Source organism: Peromyscus leucopus, chromosome 3, assembly GCF_004664715.2.
Source record: "Peromyscus leucopus breed LL Stock chromosome 3, UCI_PerLeu_2.1, whole genome shotgun sequence".
Classification (NCBI taxonomy): domain Eukaryota; kingdom Metazoa; phylum Chordata; class Mammalia; order Rodentia; family Cricetidae; genus Peromyscus; species Peromyscus leucopus.
In genome coordinates, this window is record NC_051065.1 from 12,826,643 (window position 1) to 12,850,328 (window position 23,686).

Here is a 23,686-nt window from a genome sequence, read left to right on the forward strand (position 1 = left end):
TTTTCAACAAGGAAAGAAAATTCTTTTCAAGCCCAAACATGAGCTGACAAAGAACAACACCAATGCACACGTCAAAGGAGACAGGGAAAAGACCTCAGTCCTACACAAAAAATTAATAGGCAGCCAAGACAAGCTGGGAGCAGGAGAGGTGGTCTTCCAGGGGAAAGAACACACCAATTGGTTGTTCAGTTACAAATAGCCCTGAAGACATACATACAAGTACCATTATACAGTCTGAGCTGGTTATATTTTTAAAATTATTTATATATATTTATATGAATTATATATATATAAATTCTATATATATACATATATAAAGATGAGACATAGATGGTATATATGATATAGATATGGATATAGATTCACAAATGCATACGTTTATGCAATAACAATTAATGAATAAAGAAGCCATGAATTTTAAGGAGAATGGTGAGGCGAATATGGAAGAATTTGGAGGTAGGAATGTGAAGGGTGAAATGTAATTATATTCATCTCAAAAAATAAAAAGAAAGAAAGAAAGAAAGAAAGAAAGAAAGAAAGAAAGAAAGAAAGAAAGAAAGAAAGAAAGAAAGAAAGAAAAAGGAGGAAGGAAGGAAAGAAAGAAAGAAACAAACAAAGAAAGAAAGGAAGGAAGAAAGAAAGAAAGAAAAAAAGCCAGAACAACTGAATATGTCAGTGGGAGAACTCAGCCCCAAGCTTTATCTCCCAAAATGCACAAAATGTATTCAGAATAGATCATATTTCTAAGTTATAAAAATAGATGTATAAAGCATTTAAAAGAAAAAATAGAGGATTTTTATAGCATGCAAAGTTTTTTAGACAGTTGTAGAATACATTAAAAATTAGTAAACAGAAATATAGCATATTAAATCTTTAGCTTATTAAAGGACTACAATTACAAAATTAAATGAAAAAGTATAGGTTGAGAATTCTATATTCTAATATATGTATTTTCTCTATGAAGAACTGAAATAACAGTAAAAAGTAACTAATTTATAAACTGGGCAGACTGAAAGACACTTTTCAAATAATTGTGGTAGATTACAAAAGGATTCTTTACATCATAAGCCATAAGGGAAATTCAATGAAATAGAGAATTCTTCAAGTAATTGGAAATGTTAAAATTATAAAGATACAACACCATTGACTGATAAGGTTTGGACTTAAAAACAGTCCATTTTCACTAAATTTCCCCTTTAATTTGTGAGTTACCTTTAAAGATTTATAAACATTCTATTCCTTTAAAAAAATTAGTATACCTAACACACAAAAGGTTTCTACACACACACACACACACACACACACACACACACACACACACGGGGTCTTATAAACCTGGTTCTCCAAAATGTCACTTCCAAGATCCATGTACTGTGGAACAAAAATAGCATTCCATGGAGGTTTGAAATGAATAAATGAAGCACAAGGATATCAATTTTACACGGAGAGATTTGAGCTCTGCACCAGATGCCACAGCAATTCACATTGTTGGTTTGCTGCCTCCACTTGGTAGTCTGGTTCAGCTGTCAAACCAAGACATCCCCTCACTTCTCTCATTCCACAGACCTCAGTCTTCTACTATCAGATGCTGGAACGCAGTATGAAATAGGATTCCCACCCATTTCCCATTTTCATGTGTGTAGTGTGCAGGCATGTATGCATATGTGTACACATATATGTGGATGCACATACACGTGTGTGTGTGGACATGGAGACCTGGGGTTGATATCTTACGCCTTATCCACTGAGGCAGTTTGTCAATCCACAGAGCCTGATGGAATGGCTGCTCTTGCTAGCCACCTCAATCTAGCGATCCCTGGCTCTGTCTTCAGATGCTAAAGTTGCAGGTGGGCAGCCACACCCACCTAGCACTTATGTGTTCTCTAGAGAATCTGAATTCTGGGCCTCAAACTTGCAGAGAAAGCATTGTAATTACCAAGGCAGCCAGATTTAGTTTTATCGTTTGTTCTTTATGAATGTCATCATGCTTCCTTATGGATCTCTGTCTGTGTATGCAAACACAAAACTTTATATTGCTGATTCCTTTTTCAACTTCTTTACAATTATCTTCACAATTTCCTGTCCCTCTGGCTTCAGGCATAAGAACAGACACACTAATAACAACAGAGTGATAATCCAACTTTCATTAGTATGAAGAGTCAGTTCTCATGTTAAACCATATATTGTGTGTTACTTACACAAGTTTTTAAATCTCTGACTGAATCTGGACTCAATAATTTGATTTCCTAGGTATATTACCAAGGAAATAAAAATATATTCCCATTAATAGCTCTATATAATCTCTAAATATATACAATATATAAAATCTGCTGATGAACAAGAAAATAAAGTGTTTACATTTTCACAATATGAGGAAATTTCAAAAGGATTTTGTTGATTGAAATAAATCATGAAAAGTAATGTTCTCATACTCTATGAACATGTAAATATTAATTCAAGGCAAGGCCTAGTGCCACATGCCTTACCTTTCAGCACTCAGGAGGCTGAGAAGGAAAATAATGAATCTAGTCTAGGATATATAACAAGCTTATCTCAAATCAACAAAGTATTCCCCATTAATATAAATCCAAATACAGGCAAAACTTCCACAAGATAAATTAAAATCTATCTTTCCCTACACGGTGAGTTTCATCAGGAAAAGGCCCAAAGAACTTTCTGAGCTATTGAAATGTTTTATGCCTTGATCAGAGTACCAGTTTCCCAGAAAAGTATCTGTCAAAACTCATTAAATATAAACATTCATCTGTTCATTGTGCTGGCTGTGAATTTCGTCTCAATAAAAATGGTATAATAAAAGTGTTAAAATATTGTATGTTTTACAACCTGGGTTTGTTGAAGTGTGAAGAAAATATAACTTAAGAAAAACTTGAATCCTGACTGAGCAGATTATAGGAATAGCAATGTGGGAATGCCATTTCTGACAGAACTTTAAGAATGAATAAGAGTCAAGGTTGAATGAAATGGCAGATGGTTTAGTATGACTGAGAGCAAAACAGCTTGAGTGTTTGCGAAGAGTGGAAATTCTGCAGACAGTAGTGATCTCAGCATAGTTGAACTGTGTCACTGGGCCCAAGAGGTAAAACTACTACTATTGTTTTTCTAAATGGACACAGTATTGAGAGACTTTCCAAATTCCTGTCTCTGAACCCAGAGATTAGTGCTGCCCTTAGACAGACCTCACCAGAGACCTTTCTCTGTGCAATGGGCTGCAGTTAATGCAGAAACTCCCAGCTGGTCAAAGTGCAGAGACTAGGTGTCATTGGAGTCCTTGGCTACAAGTGGGACATCTGTATCACATCCTCTGGGGAACATCCAAGAAGAGAAGGTCAAAAGACTGTAAGAGACAAAGGTTAGGGAAGATAGGTGTGAAACAGAGTCTTCAAGTCGTGATGAAACCTACTACTCTACTACTGGGTACATGAACTCATAGCAACTATGGCTGTCTGCACAAAATCAAATCAATCAACATTCTAGTATGTAGTGGGGAGGGGCTTATGAGTCTAACAGCTTCTGGAGAACTATTATCAGCTGATGTCTTTTTGGAGGGAGCTGTAGACAAATTTCAAAACGGTCTTATTAAATAAGAAACGCAGAGCCAAATACAGAGTTAAAGCCTAAGAGATCAGAGCAAGAGCCATGACTACCTTCAGCTTACTACTCGCTGTCATCCTTCTCCTGAGAGAGAGAGAGAGAGAGAGAGAGAGACCTACTTCCTGTGTGTCTTGTGTTTTATTGCTTTCCTGTTCTACCTTCTGATTGGCTCTAAGTCCAGCCACATGACTTCCTCATCACAACCTGTCTATACAGACCTCCTGGTCTCTATGGTTGGTACTAGGATTAAAGACTCAAGGGTCACCATACTTCCCTGTGTCCTTGATCACAAAGAGACTCTGCCTGCCATGTGAACCAACTAAGGGTGTGGGCTACCACCATCTGACTTCTATTTCTGGATCACTAATGACCTCTGATCTCCAGGCAAACTTTATTTATTAACATACAAATAAAATCACATTTTGGCACAATTAAAATATTACCACAGGGATCATCTGTTTTCTTTAAAGGTGTGGCCCCTGGTAGGCCCATCATACGGCAGTATATAACCTGATGCACAAATATGGGCAGTACCAATTGCACTGAGTGGGTTCTCTAAAACTAGAGCCCAGAAAGTTGGAGAAGTTAGGGAATACGGGGTGGATGTAGGGGAGGATTAAGGTTTGGAATGAGCTGTGGACATGATCAAAATATATTTTCTGTATTAATGAAATTCTTAAAACATTAATAAAAATATACTAAATAAAAAATGTGTCCTTAGAACAAATATATGTAGAGTTAAGTAAAAGTAATTTATAAAGGGAAGTTGGTATATATTAATAGTAGTACTTTGTACTCTGTCCATAATGGCCTAATATTAGTGACTACTAAGTGGAGCAAAAATTATAAGGCAAAGATGGTAGTATATAGTACAATTATGTTACTAAATTGAGACCACATGAGAGAATAATAGCGTGTACATTGTCAATAATTTATTTAATTGCTTGTTTGTTTCTTTGTTTATCTGGGAGTGGATGTATATACCACAATGTGCATGTGCGAGTCAGAGTACAACTTGCAGTATTCAGTGCTTTCTGATATAGAATATTAGTTTAAGGTGTGTCATTTTGTTTAAGTTACATTTGTTTAACTCTGTGAAACTGTGTTACTTTGCCTGTCTAAAACACCTGATGGTCTAATAAAGAGCTGAATAGCCAATAGCAAGGCAGGAGAAAGGATAGGCAGGGCTGGCAGGAACATGGAGTAAATAAAAGGAGAAATCTGGGAGAAAAGAGGAAAAAAGAGCAAGAGAACAAGGAAGGGAGGATATTGGGGGCAGCCACCCAGCCACCCAGCCACCCAGCCAGCCATGGAGTAAGAAATAATGAAAGCTATACAGAAATAGGAAAAAGTAGAAGCCCAGAGGCAAAAGGTAGATGGGAAATTTTAGGCTAAGAAAAGCAGACAATAAACAAGTCTAGCTAAGGCCAGGTAATTATAATTAAGAATAAGCCTCTATGTGTGATTTATTTGGGAGCTGGGTGGCAGACCCCCCAAAAGAGTAAGAGCAAAAACAAACAACATCTCTCCTTTGAACAAGAGTGGTCAAGAGATTGAACTCAGATTGTCAGCTTTGATGGCTTTACTCACTAAGTTGCTTCCAGGAATATGGATTACTCTATACAAACTGATGCCAAAGCCACATTGCTGAAGTCAACACCAACACAACTCACTGGACATGGAAAAGTTGAGCTGGTGTCTACATGAAGACTTCACCCCTACATGCTAGAATACTTGGTACAGGATGTACTCTGCAAGGCTCTAAAGGAGAAATGTAAACACCAACCTAGCCATAAACCCTTTGATCTATAACAGTGTCCAACCTGGATTATTTGGGGATTTCCTTGGGACCCCTTTGGACAATAACTTAATTAGATATAACCCAATCCCAGTCTGGAAGATTCTTTCTGTGATAAGAGCTCTGGCTCCCACATTTGGTGACTTCATTTAGATTACCTTCATATGTGTATATATTTTAGGATGCTTCTACACTTTTAAGTTTCATTACTACTCCTCAAATGGCTCTTGATTTAGCTTACTCTTCCTGTATTCCCTCCCTTGTCCTCCTCTTCCCTTCCTCTCCCCACCTGATCCTCTTACTCATGCCTCCCATCCATAACTTTCTTTTCTATTTCCCTTTCGTAGGGAGATAGATCTACCTGTTCCTTCTAGTCCATTACTCTATATCTAACCTCTGTAGTTCTATGGATTGCAGCTTTGGTAACATTGACTTAACAGCTAATATTCACATATAATGAATACTTAGCATATTTTTTTTCTGGATTTGGATTACCTCATCAAGCTCTCTGTCTCTCTCTGTCTCTGTCTCTGTCTCTCTCTCTCTCTCTCTCTCTCTCTCTCTCTCGTATTTTAATCAACTTACCTGTGATTTCCATTCTTTCTTTTTCATAAGGCTGAGTTATACACCATTGTGTAAATATATCACATTTTTATTATTGATTATTCTGTTGAGAGTTATCTAGGCTGTTTATAATTTTTGGCTATTGCAAATAGAGCAGCAATGAACATGGTTGAGAAAGTTTCTCTGTGGTAGGATGAAGCAATCTTTGGGTATATGCCCAAAAATGGTATAGCTGGATCTTGAGGTAGGTTGATTCCTATCATCCTGAGAAACAACCACACTAATTTCTGTAGTGGCTGTACAAGTTTGCATTTCCTCCAGCAGTGGATGAGTGTTCCCCTTACTCCACAAACTGTCAGGCATAAACTTTCACTTCTTTGTTTTATTTTATTTATTTGGAGGGGAGTAAGATACAATATCTAAGCAGTTTTGATTTGTATATCTCTGATGACTAAGGATGCTGGATAAAGACAATGTGATACATTTATACAATGGAGCATTACTCAGCTGTTAAAAATAATGACACTATGAAAATTTCAGGCAAATGGATTCAACTAGAAATGAATCATCTTGAGTGAGCTAATGCAGACTTAAAAAGACAAATATAGCATGTGCTCCCTTATAAGCATATATTAGCTGTTAAATAAATGATAATCAAATTACAATTCTCAGACACAAAGAGGTTAGATAAAGAGGAGGTCTCCAGAGAGGATGCATGGATTTCCCTGGGAAGGAGAAATAGATGAGGTTTTGCAGGAGAACTGTGGGTAAGCAGGGATGGGAGCAGAAGAGATAAAGTGTTGGGGGTGGAGGGAGAGAGTCTAGGAAGAGACAGCCAGAATTGGAGACATTTGGGGGTCAGTGTGGAAACTGAGTTCAGTGGAAAATTTCTTGAATCTATGAGAGTGACCCTAATGAAGACTCTAGTGATGGAGAATATGGAGCCTGAACTGGCCATCTCTTGTAGCTTATATTGGTGGGACTGCATTATATTAGAGTTTTTTGCCAAGGGGTCCTGTGGAGATCTCTAAACAACCCACACTGATGCCAGGACAGAGGGCTGCTCTCCAAAACCTGACGATGGAGCCCCAAGTACAACATACACACAGCTCACTGAACATGAGAGAGGTCAAGCTGATGACTACACGGAACCTTCACCCCTATGTTCTATTCTCTTTGGTGTGGGAAGACGCACTGCAGGCTACAGAAAGAGAAATCTGGACACTAACCTGGCCACAAAACTCTCAACCTATAATCTGTCCTGCCTGCAAGATGTACTGGGGCAATGGTAGCTCAGAACATGGGGGAGTGGCCAACTAATGTCTGGTTTAACTTGAGGCCCATGCCACAATAAGGAGCCCATGTCCTAGACTGCCTAGATGGCCAGGAACCCTGGGTTGGATAGCCCAGAGACCTAGGATAGATGGCTTTGTGCCTTTCCTGGAACTCACTCTGTAGACCAGGCTGGCCTTGAACTCACAAAGATCCACCTGGCTCTGCCTCTCGAGTGCTGAAATTAAAGGTGTGAGCCACCACCGCCCGGTTAACTTGGTGTTTTAATGGAACTCCTAACAGTGGGAGCAGGTGTGTCTTTGACTCCTTTGCTTGCACTTGGGACATTTTCACTCCTTTTGGGTTGCCTTGTCTAGCTTCAATATGAGGGACTTTGCCTTGTCTTACTGTATCTTGTTCTGTCATGTTTGGTTGTTGTCTCTTAAAAGGCCTGCTCTTTTCTGAAGAGGAAATGGAGGCAAAGTGGATCTGGGTGAGAAAGGAGGTGAGGACTGAGTGGAGACTGTGACAGGAGAAGGAGAGGGAAGAGCAACTGTGTTTAGGATGTATTGTTTGAGAGAAGAATCTATTTTCAATTAAAAGTATGTTAGACATTTCTTTAAGTGTTTCTTGGCCATTTCAACTTCCTCTTCAGAGAATTCTGTTTAGATCTATACCCCATTTTTTTTTTATTGAGTTACTTGTTTTCTGGATATCTAGGGTGTTTTGAGTTCTTTATATACTTTTTATATTAGCCCTCTATTAGATGTGCAGTTAGTATAAATCTTTTTCCCATTCTTACGCTGTTGTTTTGTTTGAATGATAGTATCTGTTGCCATAGAAAAGCCTTTCATCTTTCATGAGGTCCCATTTTAGTTGTGCCAATGAGTTCAAGACTATTCCTCACTTTCTCTTCTATCAGTTTCAGTGTATCTAGTTTTAGGTTGAGGTCTTTGACCATTTAGAGTTGAGTTTTGTGTGGGGTAATAAGTACGGATCTCTGGATTCCTTTACACTCAGACATCCAGTTTGACCAACACCATTTGTTGAAGATGCTACCTTTTTTCCAGTGAGTATTTATGGCTTATTATCAAAAATCAGTTGTCCATAGATACATGGATTTGAGTCTGAGTCTTCAATTCTATTCCATTGATATGTTTTGGTGCCAATACCTTGCTGTTTTTATTACTATATCTGGGTAGCACAATTTCAAATCAGAGGTGGTAATACCTTGTGATACTGTGTTCGCCAATATATTGTGCACCCTAATAAATTTATCTGGGGTCAGACAACAGAACAGCCACTAGACAGACATAGAGGCCAGAAAATGGTGGCACTCACACCTTCCATCCTAGCATTCCAGAGGCAGAAATCCATCTGGATCTCTGTGAGTGAAAGGCCACACTGGAAACAGCCAGGCATAGTGACACAAGCCTTTAATCCAAGGAAGTGATGGCAGAAAGCAGAAAGGTATTTAAGGTATGAGGACGGGGAACTAGAGCTTTTAGGCTTCTAGCAGCAGTTCAGCTGAGATTCATTCTGGATGAGGATTCAGAGACTTCCAGTCTGAGGAAACAGGATAAGCTGAGGAATTGGCAAGGTGAGATAGCTGTGGCCTGTTCTGCTTCTCTGATCATTCCGCGTTCACTCCAATAACTGGCCTTGGGTTTGTTTTTATTAACAAGACCTTCTAACAATTCATGTTATAATACCTTCAGCAGGTTTTTTGTTATTCAGTATTGTTTTAGCTATCCTGGGTTTTTTGTGACTCCATATAATGCTTAAGACTGTCCTGTCAAGTGAATAATTGTATGGAAATTTTTACAGGATTTGCATTGAATATTGAAACTGTAGATTGATTTGATAGGATAACTATTTTTATTATGTGAATCCTACCAATACATGAGCATGGGAGATCTTCATATCTTCTGATATCTTCTTCAATTTCGTTCTTCAGGGTCTAAAGTTTTTTTTTTTTAACTTCTTGAGTAGAGTTACTATAAGATATTTTATATTATTTGAGGTTAGTGTGAAAGGTATTGTTTCTCTGATTTCTCTCCCAGTTCATTTGTTATTTGCAAATAGATGGGCTACTATTTTTTGTGGATTAATATTGTATCCTGCTCCTTTGATAAAACTATTTATCAACTTTGGAGTGTCAACGTGGAAGTTTTAGGGCCATTGATGCATCCTGTCATATCATCTGCTAATAATATTTCTTTGACTTCTATTCATTTTTCATCTTGTTGTCCTTCAATTTTCTGGTCACTTTAGTTAGAACTTCAAGTACTATATTGAACAAATATGGAGAGAATGGACAGCCTTGTCTTGCTACTGATTTTAGTGGAACTGCTCTGAGTTCTTCTCCACTTAAGTTGATATAAGTTGTGAGCTGGGTGGGTGTAAACTACCTTTTTTTTTTTTATTGAGGTATGAACATTGTTTCCCTAATCTTTCCAAGAGTTTTATTATGAAGAAGTGTTGAATTTTGCCAATGGCCTTTTCTGAGTCTAATAAGATGATCATGTGTTTTTTGTCTTTCAGTCTGTTTGTGTGGTCCATTATATATACTGATTTGTATATGTTGAACCATCCTTGAATCTCTGTGATGAAGCCTACTGGATAATGGTGGATGATATTTTGGATGTATTCTTAGATTTCATTTGAAAGTATTTTCTTGAGAACTTTTGCACTTATATTCATAAGGGAAATTAGTTCTCCTTCTTTTTGGATCTTTATGTGGTTTGTGTATCAGAGTGACTGTACCATCAGAAAACGATTTGGGCAGTGTTCCTTGTATTTCTATTTTGTGGAATAATTTGATGAGTATTTGCATTAACTCTTCATTGAAAGTCTGGTACTATTCAGTCCTGAAACCGCCTGGGCCTGGGCTTTTTTTTTGGGGGGGGGGGGGCGGCGTAATGACTGCTTCTATTTTACTAGGACTTATAGGTCTGTTTAAATTGCTTGTCTGATCTTGATTTAACCTTGGTAAGTGGTATGCATCAAGAAAATTACCTGTTTATTTTGGATTTTCCAATTTGGTGTAGTACAGGTTTTTAATGTACATCCTTATGATTCACTGGATTTCTTCAATGTCTCTTGCTACATATCCCTGTTCATTTTTAATTTTGTTAATTTGAATATTATTTCTCTACCTTTTAGTCAATTTGGATAGCATTTGCAATCTTAACGATTTTCTCCAACAACTCTTTATTTGTTTCATTGATTCTTTTTATTATTTTTGGTTGTTTTTATTTGATTGATTTTAGCCCTGAGCTTGTTTATTTCATTCTATCTACTCCTTTTGGATGTGATTTCTCCTTTTTGTTCTAGAGCATTCATGTGGCTTGTTAAGTTAAGATCTAGAATGAAATCTCTCCAAGTTTTTGTCTGTTTGTTTTTGTTTATTTTAATCCAGGCTTTTTGAAAGTACTATAAACTTGCTTTTTAAAACCACCTTGTGACTCATAAGTTTGGATATGTGCGTATTAATTTCCTTTAAATTCTAGAAAGTCTTTCCTTTCTTTCTTAATTTGAGTCTTGACCCATTTTTTGTTTTTGTTTTTATTCGGTAGTGAGTTGTTCAGTTTCCCCGAGTTTGCAAGCTTTCTGATGTTTCTGCTGTTGTTGTGTCCAGCTTTAATCAGTGGTGCCGAGATAGAATGCAGGGTGGTATTTTAATTATCTTAGATCTGTTAAGACTTGCTTTGTGTCTCAGTATGTGATCAGTTTTAGAGAAAGTTCCATGAGGCACTAAGAAGAAGGAATATAATTTTGTGTGTGGATGAAATGTTTTGTAAATATCTGTTAGGTCCATTTGTTTCACAATGCCAGTTAGCTTCAGGATTTCTTCGCTTAGCTTTTCTCTAGATGACCTGTCTACTGGTGAGAGTGGAATATTGAAGTTATCCACTATTAGTGTTGCGAAGCTCAATGTGTGATTTCAGCTGTAGTAGGGGTTTGTTGCACAGATGTTAGGAATTTCAATGACTTCTTGGTGGATTTCTCCTTTGATGAGTATGTGCTTTCTTTTCCTATCTCTTCTGATTAGTTTTGGTTTGAAGTCTGTTTTTTCAGATACTAAAATGGTTACACCAGCTTGTTTTTTAGGTTTCTTTTTTCGGAACTTATATTATTGATATTTAGATTCTGTTTACAGGCACATGTTTCCCTTGTGTATTTGACATCCTATTATAGAAAATCTTAGTAGATATTTGCTAAACAAATGCCTTGGTTTTAAAATGATGTAGAATTGGGATTACTAAGGGAAACAAATAAACACTTTTTAAAATCCTTGGTTCTTTAACTTTCCAATTTGTCATCCTATCAAGATATAGAAAATATTGGACAAAAATAGTAGGCTTACAACATTTACACAATAAACTGAGGTTGAATGATTAGTCAGGATGAACAGAACAGGAAAATAACCACCAGTAGAACTCACAATCAGGTGCTTTAGCTCTCTGCAATCAGAGTTTGGCTACATTTCAGGACCCTTACACCCTACAGCTTTTAGATATACTCATTACTAAGCTCCCCACAGCATTCACTTTCTTTTGCTTCCTGCTTCAGTTTGACAGCCCACCTTCTCTTGCACTGACAACTCAAACACATGTTGTTTGCCTATTACATATCTAGTGACCCACTAAAATATTTCTGGCACAGTAAAAGGCAATGTGCCTTATAATGGAGGTATTCTGAGGTTGTTCTTAGTCATTCAGAAATTCAGATGGCAACAATTCAAGTACATGTCAAAGACAATAATCAAAAAGAATGAGTAGTTAAGACAGGAAATCAAATTTAATCTGCACAATCAGCTGAAAGAAGAATAGATGGTGCCATTAAAAAAGAAGAAGAATAGAGTCATGGTCATCAGAGATTTGTCAAGTATACAGATGCCAAATCATCTGGGAACTTCTAGAATTATACTCAAACTTATTATCTATCAACCATTACTTTTAGAATTTCAACTAAAGTTTTGATTCATCTTTTTTCCCCCTAAATTCCTGACAGAAGAGGCAGTGAATTTTTAAAGGGCTGTGTCCCCAAGGCACAAAGTTCTAGAACAAATAGTAGGTATAAAATAGGAATTCTAAAAAGAAAACAGTATAATAGGGATGCAGAGGTAACCACCCAACACCCCTAGCTTGAGTGTAAAGCAATTTAAATTAAATTAGGTAAGAGTCACATGCAGGTTTTATCAAAGCACATCGTTAGAGATTGCCAGCGAAATAAGATGAATGAATATGTGAAAAATGGCTCAAGAAAAATTGCTACTCATGATGGAACAGAAAGAAGAAAAAAGGCAATTTAAGAATTAAGTAATATATGAAAGCAATGAAAAGAAATAAGATCACAAAAGATGAACTGAAAACAGAAAGTTCAATTGGAGAGAGAAAATTCTGGGTGGAGTGTTTGCATTCTGTACTTGATCAGCAACCATTTAAACTAACAAAACTGACAGATTTATCTCTATTCCTTCTTATAATATTGACCTTCGGAGATCAACATTTTTAATTCCCCTTTTCTGAAATGGAATCCTTAATTTCAACACAGTTGATATTATGTTCATATACTCCATTTAAATTACTGATTTTTTAGTGCCAGTTTTTCAATAAATGGTACCTATTTCTACTATCTTTGTGTCTAGTACAGGCACATGCTTTTCTGTCCTTTTTTCCCATAGCACTTTGAACATATTTTTAGAGTAACTTTATATGGCTCTCCTATATTCACAAATATTCACTGTATCTGATAAATCAGAAGACTCAAAAGTACCATTACAAGGTTTTGAGAAGAAATCTTCAATAAAGAAAAGAAATATCTCAAACAGCTGTCCTTGCTTTCTGATGAGCCTGTTAGAGAACTAAGCAACACAACTATACAACTGGAGGACAGGACATAGATCGGCTCCTCTATGTCTTAGTTACGTGATGAATTTCTGCTCTTCTATGTCTCCCATATTTATGGTTGATAGAGTGAGACTTCAGGTCTTCCTTTCTCCCAACTTCTGTGCTCTGAATGTGAAATATTTTCATATTGATTAAAATAATGTGTACTTTAAAGCTAGAAATAAAATGAGATTCAAGATCTAGAAAAGGTAAAACAAAACTTAAGGCAATGGAGAAGAAGTAGGAGAAGGAGAAGAAGGAGAAGAAGAAGAAGAAGAGGGAGAGAAGAGAAGAGAAGGGAAAGAAAGAAAGAAAGAGAAATAAAGAAAGATGAAAATGGAAATGAAAACTGGAGAATACACTCATAATGAGATGTTTTCAGGTATCTTCAGAGCTAGATGGAGATAGAGAACAAAAAGAGAATAGGACACTCATTCTTAGATAATGGTGGAGAAAAAGATGTGTTGGCATAAGAGATCATGAAAGACAGAGGTCAAAGAAGACAGTTCTATTCATCTACCTAGAAACATTTCTCTTTGTTTTCAAGAGTTAGGAAACTGACTTTTAGAGAATCATCTTCACCTATATAAGACCTTCACAGTATTAGATCTGTTATTATTTAATTATTCATGGATCAACAGCTTATGAGGTCCCACCCATACCTGAGAACTACGGACAGATAAGAAGAGATGTCATTGTCTAGTTGGATAGTTGCTGATATATTGCCCATGTTTTAATAAATTACCTCCCCCTAATGCCAATGCATTTGTTTAATCTTGTTAGTCACATTTAACATTTTGAGTCAAACATCAAGACATCCACATAGAAAAGAGTTTGTTGGGAAAAGCATGGTTTAAGTGGAAGAAGAAATATATATAACATGGGTGAAAATGCTTCAGACTCAGTAAATGTGTGAATTTTTCAAGGGATAGAAACAAAAAGAGAATTAACATATAACTCAAAAAACATACCACTTGTATTTTTGCAAATATTTATTTTAAAGCATATTATGTCACAAACTATTTATATTTATTACTTCCAATGAGTACAAAATATTAATAACCATGTAACTTTTCATATTTATGAATGCTTTTTAGTCTCTTAAAATTTCTTTTTTTAAGTCCTTAACATTTTAATTTACTTTACCATTCTTTTAGTTTTGATATTAATTCTGTTGACACAAAAACCACAGCTCCAATCTTAAAGAGAATAAAAAATGGTTTACTCTGGACCCTATAACCACTGCCCAGGAACACAGATTTAGGTTATCCAAAATTCCATGTTCCAATAGAATGTTCCATGTTCCTTGTGGAAGCAGCATCATGAAATTTTGTAGTTTTATAAAACAGAGAGAGTCACAAATAAAGGAAAATGTAAAATATCCTGGTATACACAACAGAACACTAGACACAAGCAAGATGGGGGAAGCTTATTCTATAGGTCTGAGATTCTAAAATTTTTTTGGATATTTTTGTTTGTCTGTTTTTTGTTTTTATTTTTTTTATTTTATTTATTTATTTTTTTTTTTTTGGTTTTTCGAGACAGGGTTTCTCTATGTAGCTGTTTTTTGTTTTTAATCTATTAGTTACAAGATGTTAGTTCCAACACAGAGGTGGGCAGAGAACAGCTGTTTTGGAGGGCTAGAAATAGCCCAAGATAAAGTAATTAGTTTCTGGACCTGCAACCATAGTGCTGCAGTTCTTCTTCCTTCTTCCTCCTCCTCTTCCTCCTTCTACTTCTCCTCTTCCTCTTCCTCTTCCTCTTCTTCTTCTCCTCCTCCTCCTTCTTCATCTCCTTCTTCATCTCCTTCTTCTCCGTCTCCTGCTTCTCCTCTTTCTCCTTCTTTTCCTCTTCCCCTTCCTCCTCTTCCTTCTTCTCCTCCTCCTCATCTACCTTCTTCTTTTTCAACTTTTTATTGATTCTTTGGCTTTCACATCATTCTAATGATCTCTTTCATCTCGCTGTCGTTCATATCCACTCTCTGCCCTTGCAACCTTCCCCCAAAATAAAATTTAAGAGAAAAGAAAAATGAGAGAGAGAGAAAGAAGAAGAAGAAGAAGAAGAAGAAGGAGGAGGAGGAGGAGGAGGAGGAGGAGGAGGAGGAGGAGGAGGAGAAGAAGAAGAAGAAGAAGAAGAAGCAGCAGCTCATTTAAAAGCTCTAATGGGAAGCAATGTGTCACACAGCATGCCATTTAGTCCCTATATCTTTACTTGCAAGTGTTCATTGTAAAGAGTCATTGGTCTGGTTAAGGTCTCTGGTTTCTGCTACATTATCAATTCACTGGGGCTCCTCTTGGATATCCCAGTTTTGTCCTGTGTCATGGAGATCTTCCAGGTTTGGATCTGCAGGACCAGCCCCTTCACATGCTCACCCATGCCCTGTCCACAGAGTCAGCTCTACTAGGCTGCCCAGGCAAGGTTCAAGGCCTGCCTGCCTAAGTGCCCAAGTGCTGCAGCTGGTGAGGGACAGGGAAAACTCTCTTGCTCTCATGACCTCAAGGCCAGTTCTTCCACTTATCACAGGCAATGACAGGGTCAGAGGAGAGGAAGGCATCTCTTCCTCACCCCTCCACCATATGACAAATGAAGGGTGAGGACAGATCTCCCGTGCTCATGTTCTCTTGGAGACAGCTCACCCACCCATGTCGACAGGGTCAGCTCTACTGTACTGCCCAGGCAAGGTGCAGGGTCCATTCTCCCAAGTGCTGCAGCTGTTGAGGGGCTGAGTCAGCTCTCCCACTTGCCACAGGTGGCAAGGGGTGATGTTGGCAGGACATCTTTCCGTCATCCATACCACCACATAGCAGATGAGAGGGGCAGGACCACCTTCTCCACTCTCAGGGCCAGCTCACCCAAACCCCACAAACAGGGTCAAGAAAGGCCAGTTCTCCTTAGTGTTACAGCTAGTGAGGGGCTGGGCCAACTCTGTACAGCCCTATCCTCTCAGCCTTAGTTGGTAACAGGAGCCACAGACATCCACACAGATCTCAGCTGCAGCAGGGCCATGGACCTGGACATGGGCCTTGGCAGCAGTTCAGGACCAGACATCACCATGGCCCCTGGTTGCAAGCAGACCACCGAGCTCTGCCCACTCCTCCTTGCCTTCACCTCTTCGGGTCTGCCTCTCTCCACAGGGCATGAATCTCCTCTCTCTCTCTCTCTCTCTCTCTCTCTCTCTCTTCCACACCCCAACTTATATTTACTCACTGTGATAGTGCCTGCCAGGCCAGGCACCACAATGGGGCAGGCTTGTGTTTCTGCCCTGCCTCCTGAGGCAGGCCACCCCAGGCAGGCATGTGGCTCTCCTTCACCCACTCAGTCATAATGGCACTGGGCAGCATCCTGCTTTTTCTTCACCCCCAAATTTTCTTTTATAAGCCAAATATTCATAGTTTTCTCACTAATATAAATCTATAATTTTAATACTATAAAATATGCTTAAATTTTTTAAATGAAGGAAATGAGGAACTATCTCATTTTAGGTGAAATATTAAAAGGAGACTAATTAAAAGTTCTTATAACAACCAGAGGAAGGGAAAAGAAATATTATAGAAAAATAAACAATCTAAAACTATGTCTTTGTGTTTGAGTGTGTGTGTATGTGTGTGTATTTGCACAGACATGAGCAAGTTGGCAAACAAGAGAGAGGGGAAGAGGGAGAGAGAGAGAAGAGGGAGACAAGCAGGGGACAAACTGGTATGGAACAGTCTTCTTACATGGCTTGGGGTGGCTTATAGCATTATCTTCATTGTATTAGAGTAATACAAAGCACAACAAAAACAAAATATACATCCACATAGAATGTTTCTAAGTAATTGTCATTTGCAAAGGAAGGAGACTAAATACATTATATGGACACAGGAACCTGAAAGAATTCATCACCAACAGAACTACAGTATTAAAAAAACCATACAAACAAAAATCATTAAATCCTTCAAAGAGAATAATGGCCTTATGTGGAATACAAAAGACGAAGGCCATCAAATGGTGACTATGTGGGTAAAGGTTAGAGAATTGCTTCGAATAGTTCAAACTGCTGCAAGGAGCATGGAAAAGATCTCAACAGGTAAAATGCTTGCTACACAACCATAGTTGTCTGAGCTCAGATTCCTAGCACCTATGTAAAAGCTGACTGCAGTGATTTATGTCTACAATCCCAGCACAGGGGAGCTAAAGTAGAAGATCCTAATCAGTCTATCCTAAACAATGAGCTCCAAGTTCAATGGAAGACTTTTTCTCAAAGGAAGGAAGAGAGAGAGAGAGAGAGAGAGAGAGAGAGAGAGAGAGAGAGAGAGAGAGAGAGATGAAGAAAGAAAAAGACAGGGATTTGATTAAGGAAGACATCTTGATACCAGCCTCTGGCCTTCATACACTCCAACATGAACAAACTTATCAGCAAAATTAGGTATACACACACACACACACACACACATATCAAATTTGAAAATCTAAACTTGGTGACACATGTATCTAATCATATATCTCAGAGGTCAAGAAAGGAAGTCCAAGGACATCATCCTCAAACACAGTGACTGTGAGACCAGTCTAGGATACAGGGGACCCATTTCAAACAACACATCACTTCAAAAGAGGATAATTGTGACTTTCCCAACAAAGATTATGACATGGGTTTATGACATCTATAAAAGAAAAACTTATAACAGCAACAAGATAAGGATGTGAACAGAAAGGCTGACGTAGTTTTGTCAAGCATTAGACAATATATGAAGTATGTCGTTACCACTGAAAGTGGGCTATAGGCTATACTAGATTTAGCTATTTTCCAAAAGTGGAATAATATGACAATATAAAGATCAAAATAAACCAACAGATGTGACACACATAAGATTATGAAATCATAAAAGAGCATCAAACATCACAGAAAACAGCTAGCAACCAAGTAACAAAATGATAGGCTTAACAAAATAATGATTAAAACCCAAACAGAAAAGTAGGTGTTGCCATACTGGATTTACAAACAAGGCCAAATTCAATATTTTCTAAAATAAATATACTTTTAAATACAAAGAAAAAATATATAAAGTGAGGAACACATCAAATATATAAATGCATATTATAATATATATATTTAGGATAAGGACTAATTCCAGAAGTAAACAATGTCAACTCTAATGACAATTGGGTCAAGTACTTCATCACTGAAGCATAACAATTTTCAAAGTAAGTATGAGTGGCTCTGTAAGAAAATATAGATATATCTACAACCATATTTGAATATCCATCATTTAATAAATGAGGTAAGGGTTTGGGGGGGATTTCTCAGTGGTAGTATTTGCTGTGCACGAATGAGGATCTGAGTGCATATATCTTACAACCACATAAAATTCCAGGTGAAGTGAGGTGCACTTGTCACTCTTCTGTTCATGTCAGCAGAGATAGGCTAGGCATCTCCCTGCCATCCAGTATAAATTAAATGGGAAGCTCCAGGTTCAGTGAGAAACCCTGCCTTATAAAATAAGTTGGAAAGTGATGGAGTAGACCCAATATCAAATATGGCTTCAATATATACATACAGGGGTGCATATCTACTCACACATATACACGAGCTACAAAAATATTTTTAAATAATAATAGCAATAATAAATTATGGAACAAGTAGAACAAATTAACAATGACATAATTTAAAAAAAAAACTGACAGGATCATTGTGTTTTGCACCACTGTTCTAGAAAGCCACTGAGAGCAAGCAATGTGTAGCATGTTCAGAATTCCTGTAAGGAGGCACTGAGAAGCTATGCATTGATCTGTCAAGTTGAAGGCTAAGTTACAACAAAGTCCCCATGGTGTTGAAGATCCCAGGCTTTTAGGGAAACTTTGAATAGGAAGAGGAGTTTAATACCTTGATTGTGGTCATCATTTTCTAGGCATAAGTGTACATTAAAACATATCATACTGGGTACTTTTATACAGAGAATTTATTGTTTATAAACATATATTAATGATATCCTAAAGTCAAGACATTTATATAATATTCTTTCCCAGGGACTCAAATGAGAAAATAACTGGTGTAAATTTCATGCCTCCTCTCAAAGCCACTAGATGCTAGTTTTAATTCAAATAAGGTAAAGTTTTATTGACTGTAGAATGGATAGTCTGAAAAGTTAAAGAGTTGTAGAAGACTGTCTTTTTCCCAACATGCAGTCTTTGAAAAATTATACAAAAGGAAAAGAGTGATATGGCTCAGACACCATCTAAGAAGAGTGTCTTTAAAGTTAGTATGCCAGACTTTGTTGACTCCCTAAGGGAGGCTTTACTCTCTCTGAGGAGTGGGTGAGGGTTAGGATTGGGGGAGGTGGGGAATGCAGGAGAAGGAAAGGGAGGGGGAACTGGGATTGGTATGTAATATTTAAAAAAATAAATAAATACATTTTTAAAAAGATAGTATCCAAGACAAATTTTCAACTAACAATAACGAAGTTTTAATTACTGTGCAAGCTTCCAAAATTCCCTATAGATAAATAAAATGCAACAGCAACAGATGGAAGAAAATTAGAAAATCATAGTATTGGACATAGTATCCTAAAATGGAGCTATCTGCCTATGAAAAAGTATCAAAGCCTTAAATGTAACCTCTGTGATAAAACACACATATTAAAAGGGGATATTTTTCACTGATGAAGTAAATCTAATGTGGACTCTTCTGAGCAAGGCCTACATCTATATTCTTTCAAATTCTTTAGAATGTGTTTGTATAGATTTAAAATATTTCACGATGGCTATTTTCTTTGAGGTGGGGATTGTATTTTTCCTGGTTTACAACTTTATAAGAACCTTTAAATTTTCTGGATCACCTGAAAATTGAACACTGAACCAAAGAGTAACTAAATTCTCTGCCTTTTTTCATGAGACACCTCAGATTGCTATTGAGTTGATTTGGTTGATTTCATTCATCCATCCATATATTATCACAATACTTAGAATAGATACTGAAGGTTTTAATTTATATGTCTCAAGTTTGTGGAACAAAAAAAATCTGCTCTCTAAGAAGAAATTATAAACTATCTAGAAAAAAATCACATGATAAAAGTTATGATAAAGTTAATGCTCAGTGTACTTAGGAAACACATGCAGGCACTACAGTGAGCTCAGATGTATGTACAAAGATCAAGAGGTAAGGTTGAAAGATATAAGGCAAGGGCAGAGTAGAGAATGTAGTACCCACACAGACTGGGAACTGAGTGAGCACTGTTTTGTTTTGTTTTTTTCACATTAAAATATGGCTAACCTATTAATTTTTTTTGCTTTGCTTGCTGATACACTACTGAATCAATCAGGCTGAGTTTCTAATAAAATACAATGCTGAGTACCTGACCACTCAGCCAGATCTTCCCGGACACATCAATAGACAATATGTCTGAGAAGTAGACAGAGGATTACATGATGCTGGATGGTGAAAGAGCTGGGGTAGACAAACGGTTATATGGTTTTTCAAGTTGATAAAAATATTCTCTCGAATCAATTGTGATGATGGGTGTACAACTATGTGAATAAGTTAAAAACACACTGGATTACATTTCAAGCCCATAAATATGGTATAAGAATTGCACCTCAAATATGTTTTTGAAAATAATCTGTGTTATATTTTCCAGATTCACATTTATTGCATACATAGTACCTATGATGTTCTGAAAATTTTTATACAGTATTCCTTTTAATAAAAATGTAACAATTGTCCCTTCAAGGAAGTCTTGGAATATGGGCTTTAAAATCACAAAAGCCTGGGTTTGTTCCCAACATTCACACTATAAATATCTTTTATTCTCATTTTTTTTCTAGACAGGGTTTCTCTGTGCAGTTTTGGTACCTGTCCTGATTCTCACCCTGTAGGTGAGTTCAGGATGGCCTTGAACTCACAGAGACCTACCTGGCTCTGCTTCCAGAGGGCTGGGATTAAAGGCATGTACCACCACTGTCTGGCTCTCATTTGTTTATATATGGTATAAATGTATATTGTTATATGTGTAGGACTTCATGTGTGTATACAGCTGTGCACATTGTGGAAGACAAAGGTGGATGTTGGGTGTCTTCTTCAACTACTACCCACCTTATTCATTGAAGAAGAATCATCCAGTTTACCCAGACATTTTGATAAAACTAGTTTGGCTTGCCGGCTTGCTTCAGGAATCTCTTTACTGTGCTTTCCAAGTGATGTAATTAGAGGCAGCTACCAGGCCCATCCAGCATTTATTTGGGCTTTGGGGATCCAAACTCCAGTCCTCATGCCTACTGCTTGTGCATCAATCACTCTATCTGCTGAGCCATCTGTCCAGACCAACACTATCAGTTTTTTTCAGATGGATTTCATATTCATTAACCTCAGCATTATCATCTTCATTGCCTGTGAGCACAATGCTTTCTGCTTCCTTTGGATACTGGAGAACCAAATAAGGGGTGCTGGCTAATTTTATGTCAGTGTCACACAAGACAGAGTCATTTAGGGAGACAGATTCTCAATTTAGAAAATATTTACATAAGATTTCCCTTTAGGTAAGTCTGTAGTGCATTTTCATAATTAATAATTGGTACAAGAGGGCCCCGCCCACTGTGGGCAGTTTCCCTATGCTGCTGATCCAGAGTGCTGTGAGAAAGTGGCCTGAGCAAGCCAGAAGCAGAATTCTTCCACTGCTTCTGCTTCAGTCCTGCCTGCTAGTTCCTGTCTTGAATTCCTGCCTTGAGTTCTTTCCATGATTCACTGTTACCTAAAACTGTAAAGCAATAAGATCCTAAACTATATAGAAAACACGACTAAGCCCATGTCTCACCCTCAAACCACTTGCTTTGATGTACCCTAGAATCTGAATAAGATGGTCGAGAGCTTGAACATCTCTTCCTGGTCAGGAGCCTAAAGAATTTGCTGCATTGCAAGGGCACCCAGAAACTCATTTAAGGCAGTGAAGTTCCACAGTGTCTGAGGTGACCTAGAACAAGAGAGTGAAGCTGAGGCTGTCACCTGCTGAAGGGAAGTAAGGGAACCTCTTAGGAATTGGGTTAGCTGTGTGGTGGTCACACAAATGGAGCAAGTGCCAAAGCCACACTGTGATAAGCAGGATGTACTGATGCAAAAAATTCTTCCTTCCACTCTTTGTGGTACATTCTCTGGTGGTGTGTCTGTGTGCTCCATGCCCTAGACTTCTTCATTACAAGAACAAAAAGCCTTTGTTCTTTAAAAAATAGAACATTTCTGCTGCCAGAGTTATTTATTACATAATTTATAGAGAATTCAAAAGTTTAACTCATATAACAAACTAGATACTTAAAAAAATAGAATTCCTTTATCTGGTTTATAGTTCATGCACAATTGCATAGGCATTTCAACCCACTTCTCAAGAAGGGGATAACTTAAATACCTAATAATATTTATATTTATAATAAGATAATATCAGATTTCCTATGATTAGCTCATTTTGTAGGGTAACTTTTCCTCCATTGCCTCTTGAGAGGTCTAAGGTTAAGAATTGGAGAATGGAGAATTCATGATTCACTTGTTAACTAAAGAGTAAATGGGTATTTTTTATTGAAGAGTAAACTGAGCTCTTTTTGCAATGTTCTTTGGTATTTGCTGTGACTCATAGATGTTCTCTGAATTCAGGATTTGTACATCTATCTCACTAATTTGACATTTCACTAAGCTATCTAATAGGCATCATAAATGAAATTTTCTAAAACAGAAATCAAGCTTTATCCAACTGTGAGATTTCCTGACTTTCTCTAAGTGCCCATCACCACCCACTTTCTCAACCAAAACCCTTATGAGTGATTTCCTTTCCCCTACTTCCCATGTGAAATGATTTAAAACAAAAACTTATGAATTATTCCAACACCTGCCTGCTCTGTCCTCTTTGCTCTGCTGTTCTTACCAGGATTCCAGCTATTCTTGTCCACAAGTGACATTGTCTCTTTCCTTTCATTTTTCCTTCCTTCCTCCCTCCCTTTCTCCCTCCACGCCCCCCCCCCCTTAAGACAGTCTCACATTGTTCAATCTGCTTCAAAGTCCCTGGGCAGTTGAAGCTGACTATGAAGTCCTGAACTTCCTTACTTTACCTCTCACATTCTGAGATGGGCACCACAATGCCCAACTTGCCATGACATCTCTTTTGTAGACTTTTAAACTAAGTTTTTGTGTCTTTTCATATTTCACTTATTAGCAAGACTCATTGAAACATGCCATTCAAATTTTAATCACATTAGAAACTTTGAGTGGCTCCCATTTCATTGAGAATGAAAGCTTGCTTAATAATGTAAAAGCCAAGGTTACTTTGTCCTAGAGCTCATGTGAGAACCAGTTTCTGAATATCATCACATATCTCCTTCACTCTGTGGTTTCTCTTGTTTGAAACCATAATAATCTCTATCCTATTTTCTAAGCAAGACAAGCTCTTTGTCTTAGAACTTTTATAATTCCTGTGTTCATATGTCACTTTCCTCATTTGCCAGCTTTCATGGAGAACAGAAAACATGTTTGTTTTGTTCTCATCATATCTTTAGTATTTACTGAATAGGATAGATTATTGATATTAATATATGA